Source organism: Ipomoea nil, unplaced genomic scaffold (genome assembly GCF_001879475.1).
Source record: "Ipomoea nil cultivar Tokyo-kokei standard unplaced genomic scaffold, Asagao_1.1 scaffold1562, whole genome shotgun sequence".
Lineage (NCBI taxonomy): Eukaryota > Viridiplantae > Streptophyta > Magnoliopsida > Solanales > Convolvulaceae > Ipomoea > Ipomoea nil.
This window is the reverse complement of record NW_017617990.1, coordinates 2,046,422-2,061,928: the sequence shown is the minus strand read 5'-3', so window position 1 is coordinate 2,061,928 and position 15,507 is coordinate 2,046,422. Positions and strand designations below refer to the sequence as shown.

The 15,507-nt window shown below is 32.8% G+C and overlaps 1 long non-coding RNA gene across 1 annotated transcript; it reads right to left on the bottom strand.

The window, feature by feature from the left end:
- Positions 1-5,091: 5,091 nt before the first annotated feature.
- LOC109189738 lies at positions 5,092-13,548 on the bottom strand. The gene is made up of 3 exons (XR_002055619.1): positions 13,454-13,548; positions 5,648-5,651; positions 5,092-5,103 (listed from the first exon to the last, which is right to left on the bottom strand). It is a non-coding gene; the product is annotated as an uncharacterized LOC109189738 (long non-coding RNA).
- Positions 13,549-15,507: the final 1,959 nt, after the last annotated feature.

Genomic DNA, 15,507 nt, shown 5'->3' with positions numbered 1-15,507 from the left:
AATCATCATCATCATCCAAACAAAACAATATACAAACTAAAATTAAAATTAGAAAAAAATAAGAAGAATGATGTGGGATAATTTTAATCTCACATTGAAATTGTTTGGAAAGAGGAGCTCTTGAAAATGTTTACAAACATAATTGCTTGCCCATCACTGTGGGCAAGTAGTGATAAGTCCAAAGTTTTTTTTTTAATTTTTTAGAAGTAAAGGAAAATTAAAAATGGAAAGGAAATATTTCAGTAATAATATTTTACATCATCCAGTAGTAAAGACATATTTTAAAAAATAGTAAATGTAAATTAAAAATCATCAAATTAAAATGTAACGGAAATTAGGTAAAAATATCACTACATCTATATTCTAATTGACTGAAAATAAAAAAAAAATAATTGACTGAAAATGAATCTAATATTACTAATTGACTGAAAATATAAAATGAAATGAATATTAATAATTGACTGCAAATAAAAAATGATCCATAATTGACTAGAAAAAAGACAAATAAATGGTCAGATTATTGCATTTTAATTAAAAATGGAATGAAAATTAAAAATTTGAGAAAAAAATATTTCAATAATAATATTCTAAATTATCAATAATAAATGCATATTTTAAACAATAGTAAAGGTAAATTAAAAATGGAACGGAAATATTTCAATAATAATATCTACATCATCAATTAAAAATGGAACGAAAATTAGGTAAAAATATCACTGCATTTGATATTCTAATTGACTAATTGACTGAAAATAAAAAAAATAATTTGCTGAAAATGAATCTGATATCACTAATTGACTGAAAATATAAAAGGATAACTAATTGAGTAATATTCTACCATTATATATTTTAACCCAAATAACCCGTCCCGATGAATTGAAGGTGTTAGCTCTAGACGAAGATGAACAAGATTGCGTTGTCACTACCAATGTCGTCTACAAAGAGGTTTCAATAATGTGTAAATATAATCGGGGATATTAAGTTTTTTTTTTTAAATGAAAAAAATTGTTATATATCTTGACAAAAAAATATATCTTCCATACAAATGAATAAGGATACCAATTCATTTCTATAACTGAGTTGTTAGAGAACGAGCACATTTGCCTAATTTATGAAAATACTAAATAATGATAAATAAAATCTTCAAAGTTATAGCACCATATGTGTACATCTAGACATTAGCTATTAATTTGAGCAATTATTTACACAAATTCAAACAATAATAACATCAAAATATATAAACGATGCAAACCATATCTTTAATTGCACTATATAATATTGGATGTTCTAATTTAAATAATTATATATCGATTCATGTATTCTTACTATATTACAACAAATTCATTCCGTGCATCGCACGGGTGCAAATACTAGTAGTATATAATATTTTAATACTATATAATATAATATCCTTAAATAAGTTATCATTTTCTTGAATTCTAAATAGAGTTTTATCGACTAGGCCCTTGGTGAATCCACAACTAATTAAGAACATTGATAATGTGTCGTACCAAGCTCGTGAAGCTTGTTTTAACCCATACAATGCCTTCTTTAATTTATCTCTAATGGATCGCTTATTCGTGCCTTTCTCTTATCCTTCTTGAATCTCTTTTCCTTCGGCTTGTATTCTCCTTGCGAAGGATTAGAAGTATTCGAATTTTTGCTTACCTTGGGGTGTGGACATTCGGCCATAAAATGTCCTGGATTCCTACCGTTATAATACTAAAATATAAAATATTAATCTAAAAACATCTTGAGTTTGAACAATTTAGGGTTATTTCGCTCAAAACGATGTAGTTTTGAGTGAAATAACCTATTAAAAAAAAACAAAAGAACAATAGCTAATCGGCTGACTAGGCGGCCTAGTCGGTGCCTAGGAGGCCTAGTCGGCGTCTAGGAGGCCTAGGCGGTCAGTGCCTAAGCGGCCTAGTCGACCGACTAGGCGGTCGACTACCTAGACCACCAATTATGGTGATAAGCTAGGCGGTCGGCCAACGGTTAGCGCCTAGGCGTCGATTAATCGGCGCCTAGGCGCGATTTTTGCGACATTGGTCCACGCAATACCTTGAGGGATATTTCCTTCTAAGTGATGGTTTTACCAAGATCATTGAGTTCTCCTAGAATCTTGATAAAGCGAGCTTCTATAGCGATGATGCTTTCACTTGGGAACATTTTGAAATATTCAAACCTTTTCATGGTAATTGTTAGCTTGTTGTCTTTTTCTTGTTAGTCACCTTCTCCAATACTGATGAGTGTATCCCATATTTATTTTGCGGTAGTGCACTTTCTTATATTTGCTCTCACTCCTCAATATGCATCATCAACTCCACTGGAAATCTCTTCGGCCAAAGTTGAAGTTTCTGACTGTGGCAGAGATACGGTGACGTTCGTTATCACTTTCCTGCCAATTGTAAATCTCCAACGGAGTATCATTAATGGACCGAACTGACAACTTTCGGTTACCTTTTTTAACTGAAATATCGATTGACTAAATTACATTTGTATATATATGTTTCAATTTTAAATAATTCATAAATAATACAGATTACTATTAGATTAGTTTTTATTTTCTTAAGCTCTTGGAGGTTGTTTACAAATGAGCCTCATGAGGGGTATTTATACCTATTCAACCTCATTAATGGATGGTGGAGATCAACTAGAACCTATGACTAATAATTAATATCTAGAACCCTCTCTAAATCTCTACACAACCCTAAGGTTCTAATTTTTCTTTCTTTCTTTCTTTATCCTTATTATTTTAAATAAATGACCATCTTTTACCTTTCCCAATTAAAATCTTTTTGATATTTTCTTTTCTCCTATATTTTTATCTATCCTCTGCTGCAACTCTTCACCGTCCAACAATTCCTTAAACATCTAACTCTTTTTTTTTTTTTGAATGACATCATTTATCGTTTCCAATTAAAAACTTTTTTCCTTTTGTTTTAATTTAATATATATCTCATATATATTATAATAAAAACAAAAACTTCTTTTTATAAATTAAATATCTCATATATTTAATAATATAAAAACAACATAATAATCACATCATTTAAATTTTATGAAAATGTCCTTTTTTTTTTTTTTTTTTTTTTTTTTTTTTTTTTTTTTACATTTATCAACTTATCAAAAAGCTAATTTTACCAAACACTTTTAAGCATAATCAGCTAGTTAACAGCTCTTCATTTTTCAGCTTCTAACTTATAGTTTTTTAGATGGAAGAGGTCCAGTTCCAATGAAGAAGATGGAAGAGGTCCAGTTCCACTTTGTTGGAAGAGGTCCAGTTCCACTTCCACTTATATTTTGATTGCTCTCCATCTATAAAGATTTATGGATGAGCAAATAGGATTCAAATTTCACACAAGCACACATAAGGCCATACACTGTCACAGTGATATGTATTCCATAATCAGGATTCATGATTCATGAACTCCTCATTTTATGGAGTCCTGATTTTAGGAATTAATTACATATAAGTATATAACACATTAACAAATTCATTCCATAATCAGGAGTCATGATTCATGAATCATGAACTCATCATTTTATGGAAATGGCCACAAATTAGGGCTTAACACTTCCACAGTTCAAGTATTCAACAACATTCAACAGTATTACAATTTACAAATTCAGTATGCTTCCAACATGGACATCATAAATTCAAAAGCACAAATTCATAATATCAATTACAAATTCAGTAGGCTTCCACAGTTCCACACTTCCACCACCATCATACATTTTGAAATAACAAATTTAAGGGTCCTTTAACCATAAACTTACAAACACATATCAGAATAAGCACAAATTCATCACATATCAGAATAAGCACAAATTCATCACGTATGTGGAAACCCCTTAAAATTAGGGTTCAATTACAAATTAGGGTGCATGCAACATCATAGAACTAGAACAGAACAGACAAACTCACAAACATGCAACAGGAAAATAAGAAAAAAATGACAGAGTTACATTTTACTTGTTTTCTCAAAGGTTCCCTCTGAGATCTAGGGCTTCAAGGCGTCAAACTTCCACTTCCACTGCCGTCCGGCTTCTTCCTTCTTGCCGTCTTTCCAGTTTGCACAGAGCCACATACACTTCCACAAGATTCCCGTCGAACTGTCGAAGACTCGAAGCCTCGAAGGAGTCGAAGGGGAGTTCAAAACCACAGATACTCTCAGACTCTCAGTTGAGACTCAGAGTTCAGACTTCAGAGAATCAGAGATTCACCGGAGAAGGAGATTAAGGAAGAAGATTAGATGAGAAGGACTGAAGATCGGATGGGGATGGCTAGAGGAGAGTAGGAGACTAAGGAGAAGAAGCTCTGGGGAGTGGGGAGTGGCCGAGTGGAGAATGAGAGAATGGCAAACCCTAGGTCTACGCAACGTTTTATACTTAGGCCATATTTCGGATCTCGGACGGGTTCGGATGGGATATTTCCTAACCCTACCCGTCCGTCTTTAATAGCCACGTTGCGTGGGGTCGATTCGGATATGACCCGAACCCGTCGGATTTCATCTCCGTTCGATAAGTGCTGGTTCGGGTCGGGCGGGTTCTTCGGGTAGTTTGGGTATTGCACAGCCCTACTGGAGCTGGCTCAGCAGTGTTGAAGTTTGAAGAAGTGAATCGGCATGCATGCACCTCTTCTAAATTAGATGTTGTGAAGATTAAAGTCGGTTGTTGTGGCTGAGGCCTATTGTGTATTCAAACCCCTTGTAATCTTGGTGAACATTTAGTGGATTGAGTTGCCCCGTAGACGTAGGAGTTAAGCTCCGAACTGCGTAACAAATTGTTGTGTTCCTGGTTCTACTTAGCTTTTTCCCTTAATTCGAACCTGTTTAATGAGACTCACAAACCCATCAATAAGACGCTTTTTTCTACATATGAGTGTAAACACTCATTTAACACATAAACGTCCATCCATCCGGCCAGTTGCGTAATCATATTTTGATAATCTTCATTGAAATTTGCAAAGAATGTTTTTTCCACACTAATAGTTGCAAATAGGGTTGGATGTAAAGCTTATGCAATAACCATGCATGTAAAAAAGTGAAGACAAGATCAACCTCCATTATATTGTTTCAAATGAAGAAAGAGTTAATACTATCTAGGGTCCTCCGAGTATAGTGGTTTTGCCACGTTTAGTCCTAAACTTTCAAATTACCATCTATGGTCCTTCGACTTTCAAATTGTTACCATCCGTAGTCCAAGTTAACCACCTATGGTCCTTCGACTTTTAAAATTTAACCAGTCGCGGTCCTCCTATAAGGACCATGGGTGGTGAAAATTTGATAGTTGAAGGACCTTGTGTGGTTAACTTGGACCACGGATGATAAAAATTTGAAAGTCGAAGGACCATAGGTGGTAATTTGAAAGTTTAGGACTAAACATGGCAAAATCACTATACTCGGAGGACCCTAGATGGTATTAAAAATGCAAGAAGAAGGCAACCAAATAGGTACTTTATATATTACCATCATAAAACATTTTTCACACTACAAAATGTCAAAAGTTTATTGGCATCAAGCAAACAATGCCTTCACTAACAATCATCTGCAATCAGGTTATGTTTCTCCCAATTAATCAAGTCAATGAATAATAGGAGAAACTTTTATGAATCAAATTATAGTGTTATTGAAATGATTACATGGCTACCACATAAAAATCAACCATGTATCACCAAAAACATATGATAATTCACAAGCAAATTAATAATCAAACAGAAGCAAAAAGTCACAGATTAAGAAAGATAAAAGCATGCACTTAAACGAAAATGATCCTCAAATCCATCCATTAAAACATAAAAGAGACTGGCTGGCGAAACATAAACAAATCGTTGAGCCGGCAGGAGAATGTATTTGAAATCTTCAACAAACTTGCTAAAACTGTTATAGGGACTCAAATACAACATCCTTTGTGGGAATGATCTTTACTTTTACACACTGTGATGTGATACGATTTTGTGCAATCTTAATTAAGGTCCACATCAAACTGTCAAAAGCAGGACATCCTGTACGTGTGTCTACCCTTGAATAAGACCTAGCAGATTTATCTGATTTGCATTTGATTAAACCAAACTTTGAACAGTGAAACTTTTTTATTTTCACATTTTGACTACCAGCAAAGTAATATTGCTTGCCATTTCTGACACCAAACTTTGAACATGAAACTTTTTTATTTTCACATTCTGACTACCAGCAAAGTAATATTGCTTGCCATTTCTGACACTAAATCCCAACCTATGCATAGTCATTATATAGAGTATATGCTTCTTCAATTGAATGAATTGAAAGCCCCAATAGCTCCTAATTAATTGAAAATTACAAAAAATACTACAACTATAACAAAATGGAAATACATATACAACTATAACAAAATGACCAAAGGCACTACATAAATGAAATTTTCATTTTGATGCACTTAAACACCAACAGTGTAAAATAATGTACACTTGGAGTAAAAATAATGTACACTTGGAGTAAAAATAATGTACATTTTCAGATGAGCAAATTACACTTTTGGTCATGTGACTATAAGGAGCGTGTTAATTTCAGTCCATAACTTTTAAAACTAACAATTTAGTCCTTTAACTATGTTTTTTTTAGCAGATTTGGTCCTCCCGGTCAAATTACCGGTGAATTTTCGCCGAAAAAACGTAATCCATTTTAAATCAAATATTTGGGGGGGGGGGGGGGGGGGGGGGGGGGTAAATCGGTCATTTCGTCACCTCCTTCTTCTTCCATCGAAGAACTCGCCGCCCAGCTCGCCGGGAGTGATGGGGTTGAAGCTTCGTCTGGGGTTCGTGAGCGGAAAAGGCTTGGGAAAAGGACTGCCACTGAAACTTCTTTGGCGGCGGAATGGACCTCCGAGGAGGAGGAGGTTCTTGGGTGGAGACTGTGCCTTAACGGCACCGACAACGGAGATCTATTGGAGGAGCCAGCCATTGTTGATAGATGAAGCAAGAGATCAGCACACAAGGGATGATTTCAAGTTTGGAAAATTCTCAATCTTTGAAACGGTGGTTTAATTTTAGGAAGATATTGATTGACTTAGGGATTGATTTTAGGAAGAAAAACAGTGGCAGTCCTTCTCCCAAGCCTTTTTCGCTCACGAACCCTAGACGAAGCTTCAACCCCATCACTCTCGGAGAACTAGGCGGGGAGTTCTTCGATGGAGAAGAGACGGTTTCCAGATTGAGCGGCTCGGCGGAGGAAGAAGGAGGTGACAAATTACCGATTTACCCCCCTAATATTTAATTTAAAATGGATTACGTTTTTCCGGTGAAAATTCACCGGTGATTTGGCCGGGTGGACCAAATATGCTAAAAAAAGTATAGTTAAATGACTAAATTGTTAGTTTTAAAAGTCATGGACCGAAATTAACACGCCCCCTATAGTCACAGGACCAAAAGTGTAATTTGCTCTTTTCAGATTGAATGAAAATTTCATTCTGATGCATTTAAACACCAGCACTGTAAAATAATGTATACTAGGGGCGTAAATAATATACACTAAGGACAAAAATAGTGTACATTTTCAGATTGAATGAAATTTTCATTCCGATGCACTTAAACACCACTGTAAAATAATGTACACTAGGAGCAAAAATAATGTATACGAAGGACAAAAATAATGTACATTTTCAGATTGAGTGAAATTTTCATTCTGATGCATTTAAACAAAAGCATGGTAAAATAATGTAGACTAGGGGCGGAAATAATATACACTAAGGATAAAAATAATGTACATTTTCAGATTGAATGAAATTGGTTAAAATTTGATAGTTGAAGGACTATGGGTAAACAGCTTAACTTGGATTACATATGGTAACAATTTGAAAGTTGGACTACAGGTACGTGGTCAATTTGAAAGTTTAGGACTAAACGTGACAAAACCATTATACTCAAGGACTCGAGATAGTAGTATAGTAGTAACTCAATACTTTGATGTTGATATCTTCTAATCTTTTAATTTAAAAGATATCAAATCTTCTCAATTTGGCGAAACATTCAGCAGAAATATTATATAGGCAAAAAAAATATTAATTTGACTCCTAAATTTTTATTGTTCAACCAATGGAATGATCTTGATATGGATTAATTGCTAAAAAAACATCTCCAATTTTTAAATTATTGAATCAAGAACTTTAAGTGAGTCAAACTCAAACACTACAAGAAAATATCAAAATATCAACGGATTTAGCTACGGATTAAATAGCTACAACTTAAGTATCTACAGATTTCAGTGTTTTATCAAACAAAGGAAACATGTTGATAAATTAAAAACCTACAGGTTTCAGTAATTTACTTAAAGATTTTTTCATTGACAAATTTAATTTTTTTTTAGTGCAAATAGAAAATTGATTGTTTTTATAGGAGATCTGGTTGCATGTTTTTATCCACCATGTTTATATCAATTTTTAAATTTTATGCCAATTTTGTTCAATTTGTTTGATGGATAAAAGCTTTAACCTAGCATGTTGGTAGAACAAGGTTGGTGTAATGTGGTGATTCATTCTAATTGTCAAATGGTGTGCAAATTTTTTAATCACGTCTTTCTGGATTATTCTTATGCGGGTTGTGTTTTAAGACATTGCCGGTATCTCAAACGACACTTTGAATCAGTGTCTATTAAGTATGTTCCTCGATTAGTGAATAAGCGTACTCATGGCCGTTAGTTCTTTACCTAGTCACTCTAGTTGGTTTTTTTTATCATTCCTGTTATAATAATATTATTATTAATATTATTAGTAATTAAACCAAGTCAAAGAATTTAATAAAAACAAACATGGGTGAGTCATGTATGTTAATGTGGAACATGCCTAGATTGTAGGAGTAGTACATGGAGCATTAGCTTCCTATTTATTAGCTTTCTCTTATTATAAATATGTGGTGTATTTTCATTTGTTAAATCATCCCAGTGAATAAACATTATTCATTCTAATCTTTCTCTCTCTCTCTTCCTATTTATATATTATTATATATAAATACATAGATATATTATATATAATATATATATTATATTTAATATATCTTACATTTGGTATCAGATCAGAGCCAGTCAACCTTTCAACCCCGAAATATTTCCCGTAGTGAAATATGGCAACAAATTTCAATATTGTATGGTCGGGTCCCAAATTGGACGGTAAACTCGATTACAATTATTGGCAAATTATGATGTCCACACATTTGCAAGCTCAAAATCTTTGGAGCTTTGTTGATCCCGGTCTACCCGAAGGAGCTGATGCAGCCGCTATACGGCGAGATAAATTGGCCTTGGGTCAGATTCACCAAGGTGTTCATTATTCCATTTTTGGGCAATTAGCTCGTGCTCAAACAGCAAAACAAGCTTGGGACATCTTAAAGGTGTCACACAAAGGAGTCGATCGGGCGCAGAAGTCTAAGTTGCAGTCGTTGAGAAGGTTGTACGATAATTGTGAGATGACCTCTACAGAAACAGTAGATATGTATTTCACTCGTCTTATTGATATGGTGAATAAGATGAGGTTATACGGAGATACAATTGAAGATGGTGCAGTGGTTGAAAAAGTTCTTCGAACTATGCCGATGAAGTATGACCATGTGGTGGCTTCGATCACAGAGTCACACAAAACTGAGCTCTTATCAATTGCAGAGCTGAAAGGTATGGTAGAAAGTCATATTGACAGGATTGCGTCAAAATCGGAACCACTAGCAGAAGAAGCTTTGAAGAGCCAAGTCACCCTTAATGTGACTGGCACTAATCAAAGAGGTGGAGGATCTGGTAGAGGTCGTGGAAGAGGAAGAGGAGGATCTAGTGGAAGAGGTCGTGGTAACTCCAACCAAGGAAGAGGTGGAGGTAATACCAAACAAGGTAAATTTCCATTTCATTGCTACAATTGTGGCAAGTATGAGCACAAGATTGCAGATTGTTGGTATAATGAGGACAACAATCGTGGAAATCAAGCAAACATTGCTGAAAAAACTGCTGAAAAGTCTGGTGAGAATTCTGAAACCTTACTTTTGGCCAGTGATAGTTTTTCTGCAGATAAAAACATATGGTTCTTGGATTCTGGGTGTAGTAACCATATGTGTGGGAAGAAAGAATTGTTTTCTGAACTAGATGAATCAGTCCAGTCTGAAGTGACATTTGGCAATAAGTCAAAGGTGCCAATTTTGGGAAAAGGTAAAATCTCTATTCAGTTGAAGGATGGTACTCACAATTTTATATCCGATGTGTTCTATGTTCCTGAACTACACCAAAATTTGTTGAGTTTGGGTCAGTTGTCAGAAAAAGGATATAAGATACATATTGCCCAGGGGTGTTGTACCATTGAAGATGCTAAAGGAGTTTTGATTGCAAAGGTAAATATGTCCCAAAATCGACTATTTCCTTTGAAAATTAAGCATACTCTCCTTGATTGCTTTAATTCTGAAGTTTGTGATGATAATTGGTTATGGCATATGCGGTTTGGGCATTTCCATTTCTCTGGGTTAAACTATCTTGCGAGAAAGGAACTTGTTTCTGATTTACCTGTTGTGAATGTCCGTGATCGTATATGTGAGATTTGTGTGATTGGGAAGAAGCATAGAGATCCCTTTCCCGTGGGCAAGTCAAGGAGAGCTACAAAACAGTTGGAGATTATTCACTCAAACCTATGTTCGTTGGAGGTTCCCTCACATGGAGGTTGTAAGTACTTTATTACTTTCATTGATGCTTTCAGTAGAAAAACATGGGTTTACTTTCTGAAGCAAAAGTCTGAAGCATGTGATGTTTTCAAACAATTTAAGGCTTTTGTTGAAAAGCAAAGTGGTTATGAAATTAAAATCTTGAGAACTGATAAAGGTACAAAATATATTGCCTGTGATGATTTTCTGAAGAAGAAGGGTATTCAACATCAAATGACAGCTAGATACACTCCACAACAAAACGGAGTGGCTGAGAGGAAGAATAGGTCTACCATGGATATGGTAAGGTGCATGTTGAAATCCAAGAATCTGCCTAAACTTTTTTGGGCAGAAGCTGTTGCTTGTGCTGTCTATGTGTTGAATAGGTGTCCAACTAAGAGTGTCCGTGATATGACACCTGAGGAAGCTTGGAGTGGGAAGAAACCCTCTATAAGAAATCTTAAGGTTTTTGGATGTTTGGCATATGCACATGTGCCAGATCCATTGAGAAAGAAATTGGATGATAAAGGTGAGAAGTGCATATTCATTGGTTATAGTGACGCTTCAAAGGCTTATAAACTATACAATCCTGAAACTAAAAAGGTTGTTATAAGTCGTGATGTCACTTTTGATGAATATGGTGCCTGGATTGGTTAGCTAAAGATGAAAGTTTAGTTGTTATTCCTGCTATTGAAAATATTGTTGAAGAGCAACCGATTCCAGATAATGTCCAGTCTCCTTCACAACCAGAATCGTCAATTCGACGATCTCAGCGCGAGCGCCATTTACCAGCTCGCTTGCAAGATTATGTTTTGGGTCATGATAATGACCTGTCTGATGAAGAGATTATTCAATTTGCTCTCTTTGCAGATTGTGATCCTTTAACTTTTGAGGAGGCTGCTACAGAAACTCATTGGCTTAAGGCAATGGATGAGGAGATACGTACCATTGAAAAGAATGGTACCTGGGAGTTCACAGATTTACCTCCTGGGAAGAAGCCAATTGGAGTAAAGTGGGTTTACAAAACGAAATACAAGTCAGTATATCGAACTTGAAGACGGAGACATTTTTCAAATTGAAGAAGAAAATTGGAATGACCAATACATCCAACTTGGTTTAAAGGAGGCAATGTTATAATAATAATATTATTAATATTATTAGTAATTAAACCAAGTCAAAGAATTTAATAAAAACAAACATGGGTGAGTCATGTATGTTAATGTGGAACATGCCTAGATTATAGGAGTAGTACATGGAGCATTAGCTTCCTATTTATTAACTTTCTCTTAGTATAAATATGTGGTGTATTTTCATTTGTTAAATCATCCAGTGAATAAACATTATTCATTCTAATCTTTCTCTCTCTCTTCCTATTTATATATTACTATATATAAATACATAGATATATTATATATAATATATATATTATATTTAATATATCTTACAATTCCTTCGTGTATTGAACATTTAATTTCTTGATGTCTATGAATTTGGTTTGTTTTTGATAAAAAAAAAAAAAAAAAAAAAATTTAACCTAGCATGTTGGTAGAACAAGAAACATAATTGAAAGTTGAAACTGGCCATAATGGGCTACCTACCCATTGGAGTGGATAATTCTATCTAGGAAACAACCTCACCTCCCAATATCATATCAATGGAAGCATCGCCATTGCTCAGAAACACCACCACCCAAAAAGAAAGCTGGCCATAATGGTCCTTTAATTATTAAATAGTATGTTGTCCATCTCCCTTAATTTTTACAAACATGGCCCTTTAATTATTAAACGAGTTATAAATTTAATTTCTGGACTATCTGTGACATCAAACTCCATTTGTATAATATAGGTTTTATATATGATAACTAGCATTTTGTACGCGCGATGCGCGAAAACTTATGCCTAATATTAAAATATTTGTAAATAACAAAATTTAAAAAATTAGTTAAAATTATGTTTTGCAATTTCTTAAAGTGATGATACTTTTGAATTATCATATATTTAAATAATATAGTGATCAAAACAAAAAATAAATAAATTATATTTTTATATAATAATAATTTACAAATAATACTAAGCTAACACTCACATATATGATATATTGATATAGATACACAAATAATATACATACATTATATATATATATATATATATATATATATATATATATATATATATATATATATATATATATATAATTTAGCATTCATATAAATATTTAATTAAAATATAATTTATAATTAAATTAATTGTTATATGATAATTTTAATAAAATGATAATTAAAAATAGAAAAAAGATATGATAGATGTAGGTGTATGGTAAGATTGGTAGATATATTAAAAACTAATGGTGTTATAACGGTGTAAGGGTGATTTTGTCCAATGCAAATGAATGTACAACAATTAAAGCAAAATGTATATATTTATTAACATATAAAAAAGGGACAAAAATCAAGGACATAACTTGTATTGACAATTATTATGTTTTTAGATATAGAAAATTAATTAATTAAAAGGTACAAATATGCTTTTGTAAAACTCTGGATATAAACAAAGCCTTAATTACTTCTTATTAATTGATGGACGAAATTGACAAATCATTTAATAATTAAAAATTAAATTTTGTTATAAACATATTTAGTGGACATCATTTGTAACGGAGGTAATAACTGATGTTTTGATTGTTCATTATGTTTATTTTTATCCTTTGTATTAGATGTAGACATATATACCTTGTATCACGAGGTAGATGATGAATAAGAGATGATCTTCATTTTCTCCATTATCTTTCTATTTTGGATATTCACTTAACACGTTATCTCAGTCAATATTGATGGTATAAGCATCAATGAAATATCTAAAGAGCTTGATGATATCAGTTCATGTCTAAAGACGGAGATTTTTGAAACAAAAAATTGGGAAAGCTAAGTATTATCTCGACTTGAAGATTGAGTTTTTTCCCTTGAATGAATTCAATACACCAGTTAGCCTACATCTACAATGCTATTCTCTATACTATCTATTGTACTATTTATTAAATAGTACACCAGTTAGCCTACATCTATTGCACTATTTTCTTGTCTAGTTTTTTCCCACAGGGTTTTCCTAGCAAGTTTTTATCGACGCAAGATTGTGGACAAATAATGTCCAAGAGGGAGTGTTATAAACATATTTAGTGGACATTATTTGTAACGGATGCTTTGATTGCTCATTATGTATATTTATATCCTTTGTATTAGATGTAGGCATATATACCTTGTATCATGAGGTTGATGATGAATAAGATATGATCATCCTTTTCTCCCTTATTATCTCTCTATTTTGAATATTCTCATAACAAATTTATAAAAGAAAAAATTTATAATTAAGAAATAATTGAGTGATTGAAAATTTAAATTTTTTTTTAAGAATTAATAAGGTTCAACTAAATTTTAAATTCCAATTATGAACTCGAACTACAACCACTCAATTCACCTTTTACAATATTTTAAAGATGTAGGCTCTCTAGGGTTGATAGCCACTAAAATAAACCATGAAAAATGTCAAAGCAATCTAGGAAACATAGAAAGGTTCAAATAAATCATTCCATTTTGGCCATAAACAAAGCATTGATGGGTGCAGTGAATCCTGCCAAACAGAAATTAAACTTCTTGTTCAGCACTATCATTTTGAGCCTCTCAAGTCAACTTCTTGCCTTGTGACATCCAAATCCTTTAGTACCATTTGTATCGTAAATTTTGAGTGGAAAAAAAAGTAAAACTCATATATAATGTACACTGGTATTCAATATTCACAATAAAACTAATTTTATACCTTTTTACATGATAGAAAGTATATCCTCAGCTTCACCTTATAACTATCAATGAAATAGAGCTATCAACTCGATCATTTTGAATTGGTTAATCAATTGATGCTATGAAAACAACTTTTTGTCATTGTAGTGCTAGGAATTGTGTCACACCGAAAAGAACAAACTGATAATGATTTGAAATGGGCCGGGTTCAAATCTTACTAAATCAAATTAAAATAATTTTTGATTAGTTTTGTAATTTTTTTGCATTTGAAATATTCACTGGTTATCTTGGAAATATTCATTCATTATTAATTAAAATTATAATCAAAAAGAAAAAAATCTAAGGTGTTTAGCGACACAATGCAAATGCCATACTACTCATACAACTAGATAGCTACACCTACATAATTATATCAGGTACAATATTGATATTATTGTTGCTCAATACTATAAAAATTTTCTAATTATAACTTATTAGTAACTTAAAATAAGCTATAAGCTCCTAAATAAGCTCTGCTAAACAAAGCTTATAATACATTTTATTCTAACATTTTCAAAACTACTAAGAATGGAGAAAAAAATAACTTATATTGCATGAGAGAGAATCTTGAAATTTTCAATTGGGAGAACAAAATTAATTGTTTTATTTTAGATATTCTAAATACAATTAATGAATTGCATCACATGATCTGAATTCCCATGACGAACACCTTCCTATTGATCATATGTAGTTGACAAACCAGATCTATGTTAAATATTTTGTGATCTAACAATAATAATAACAACAACAACAACAACAACAACAACAATAACAACAACAACAACAATAATAATAATAATAATAATAATAATAATATAATAATAATAATAATAATAATAATAATAATAATAATAATAATAATAATAATAATAAGGTCGTATCCTCTTGTGATGTGTCGCTCTCATCACTGGATGATTCTTCGGATTCACTTGTCTCTAATGAATCGCTTATTAGTGCATTTCGCTTATCCTTCTTGAATCTCTTCTCTTTGGCTTGTATTCTTCCTGCGAAGGGTTAGAAGTATTCGAATTTT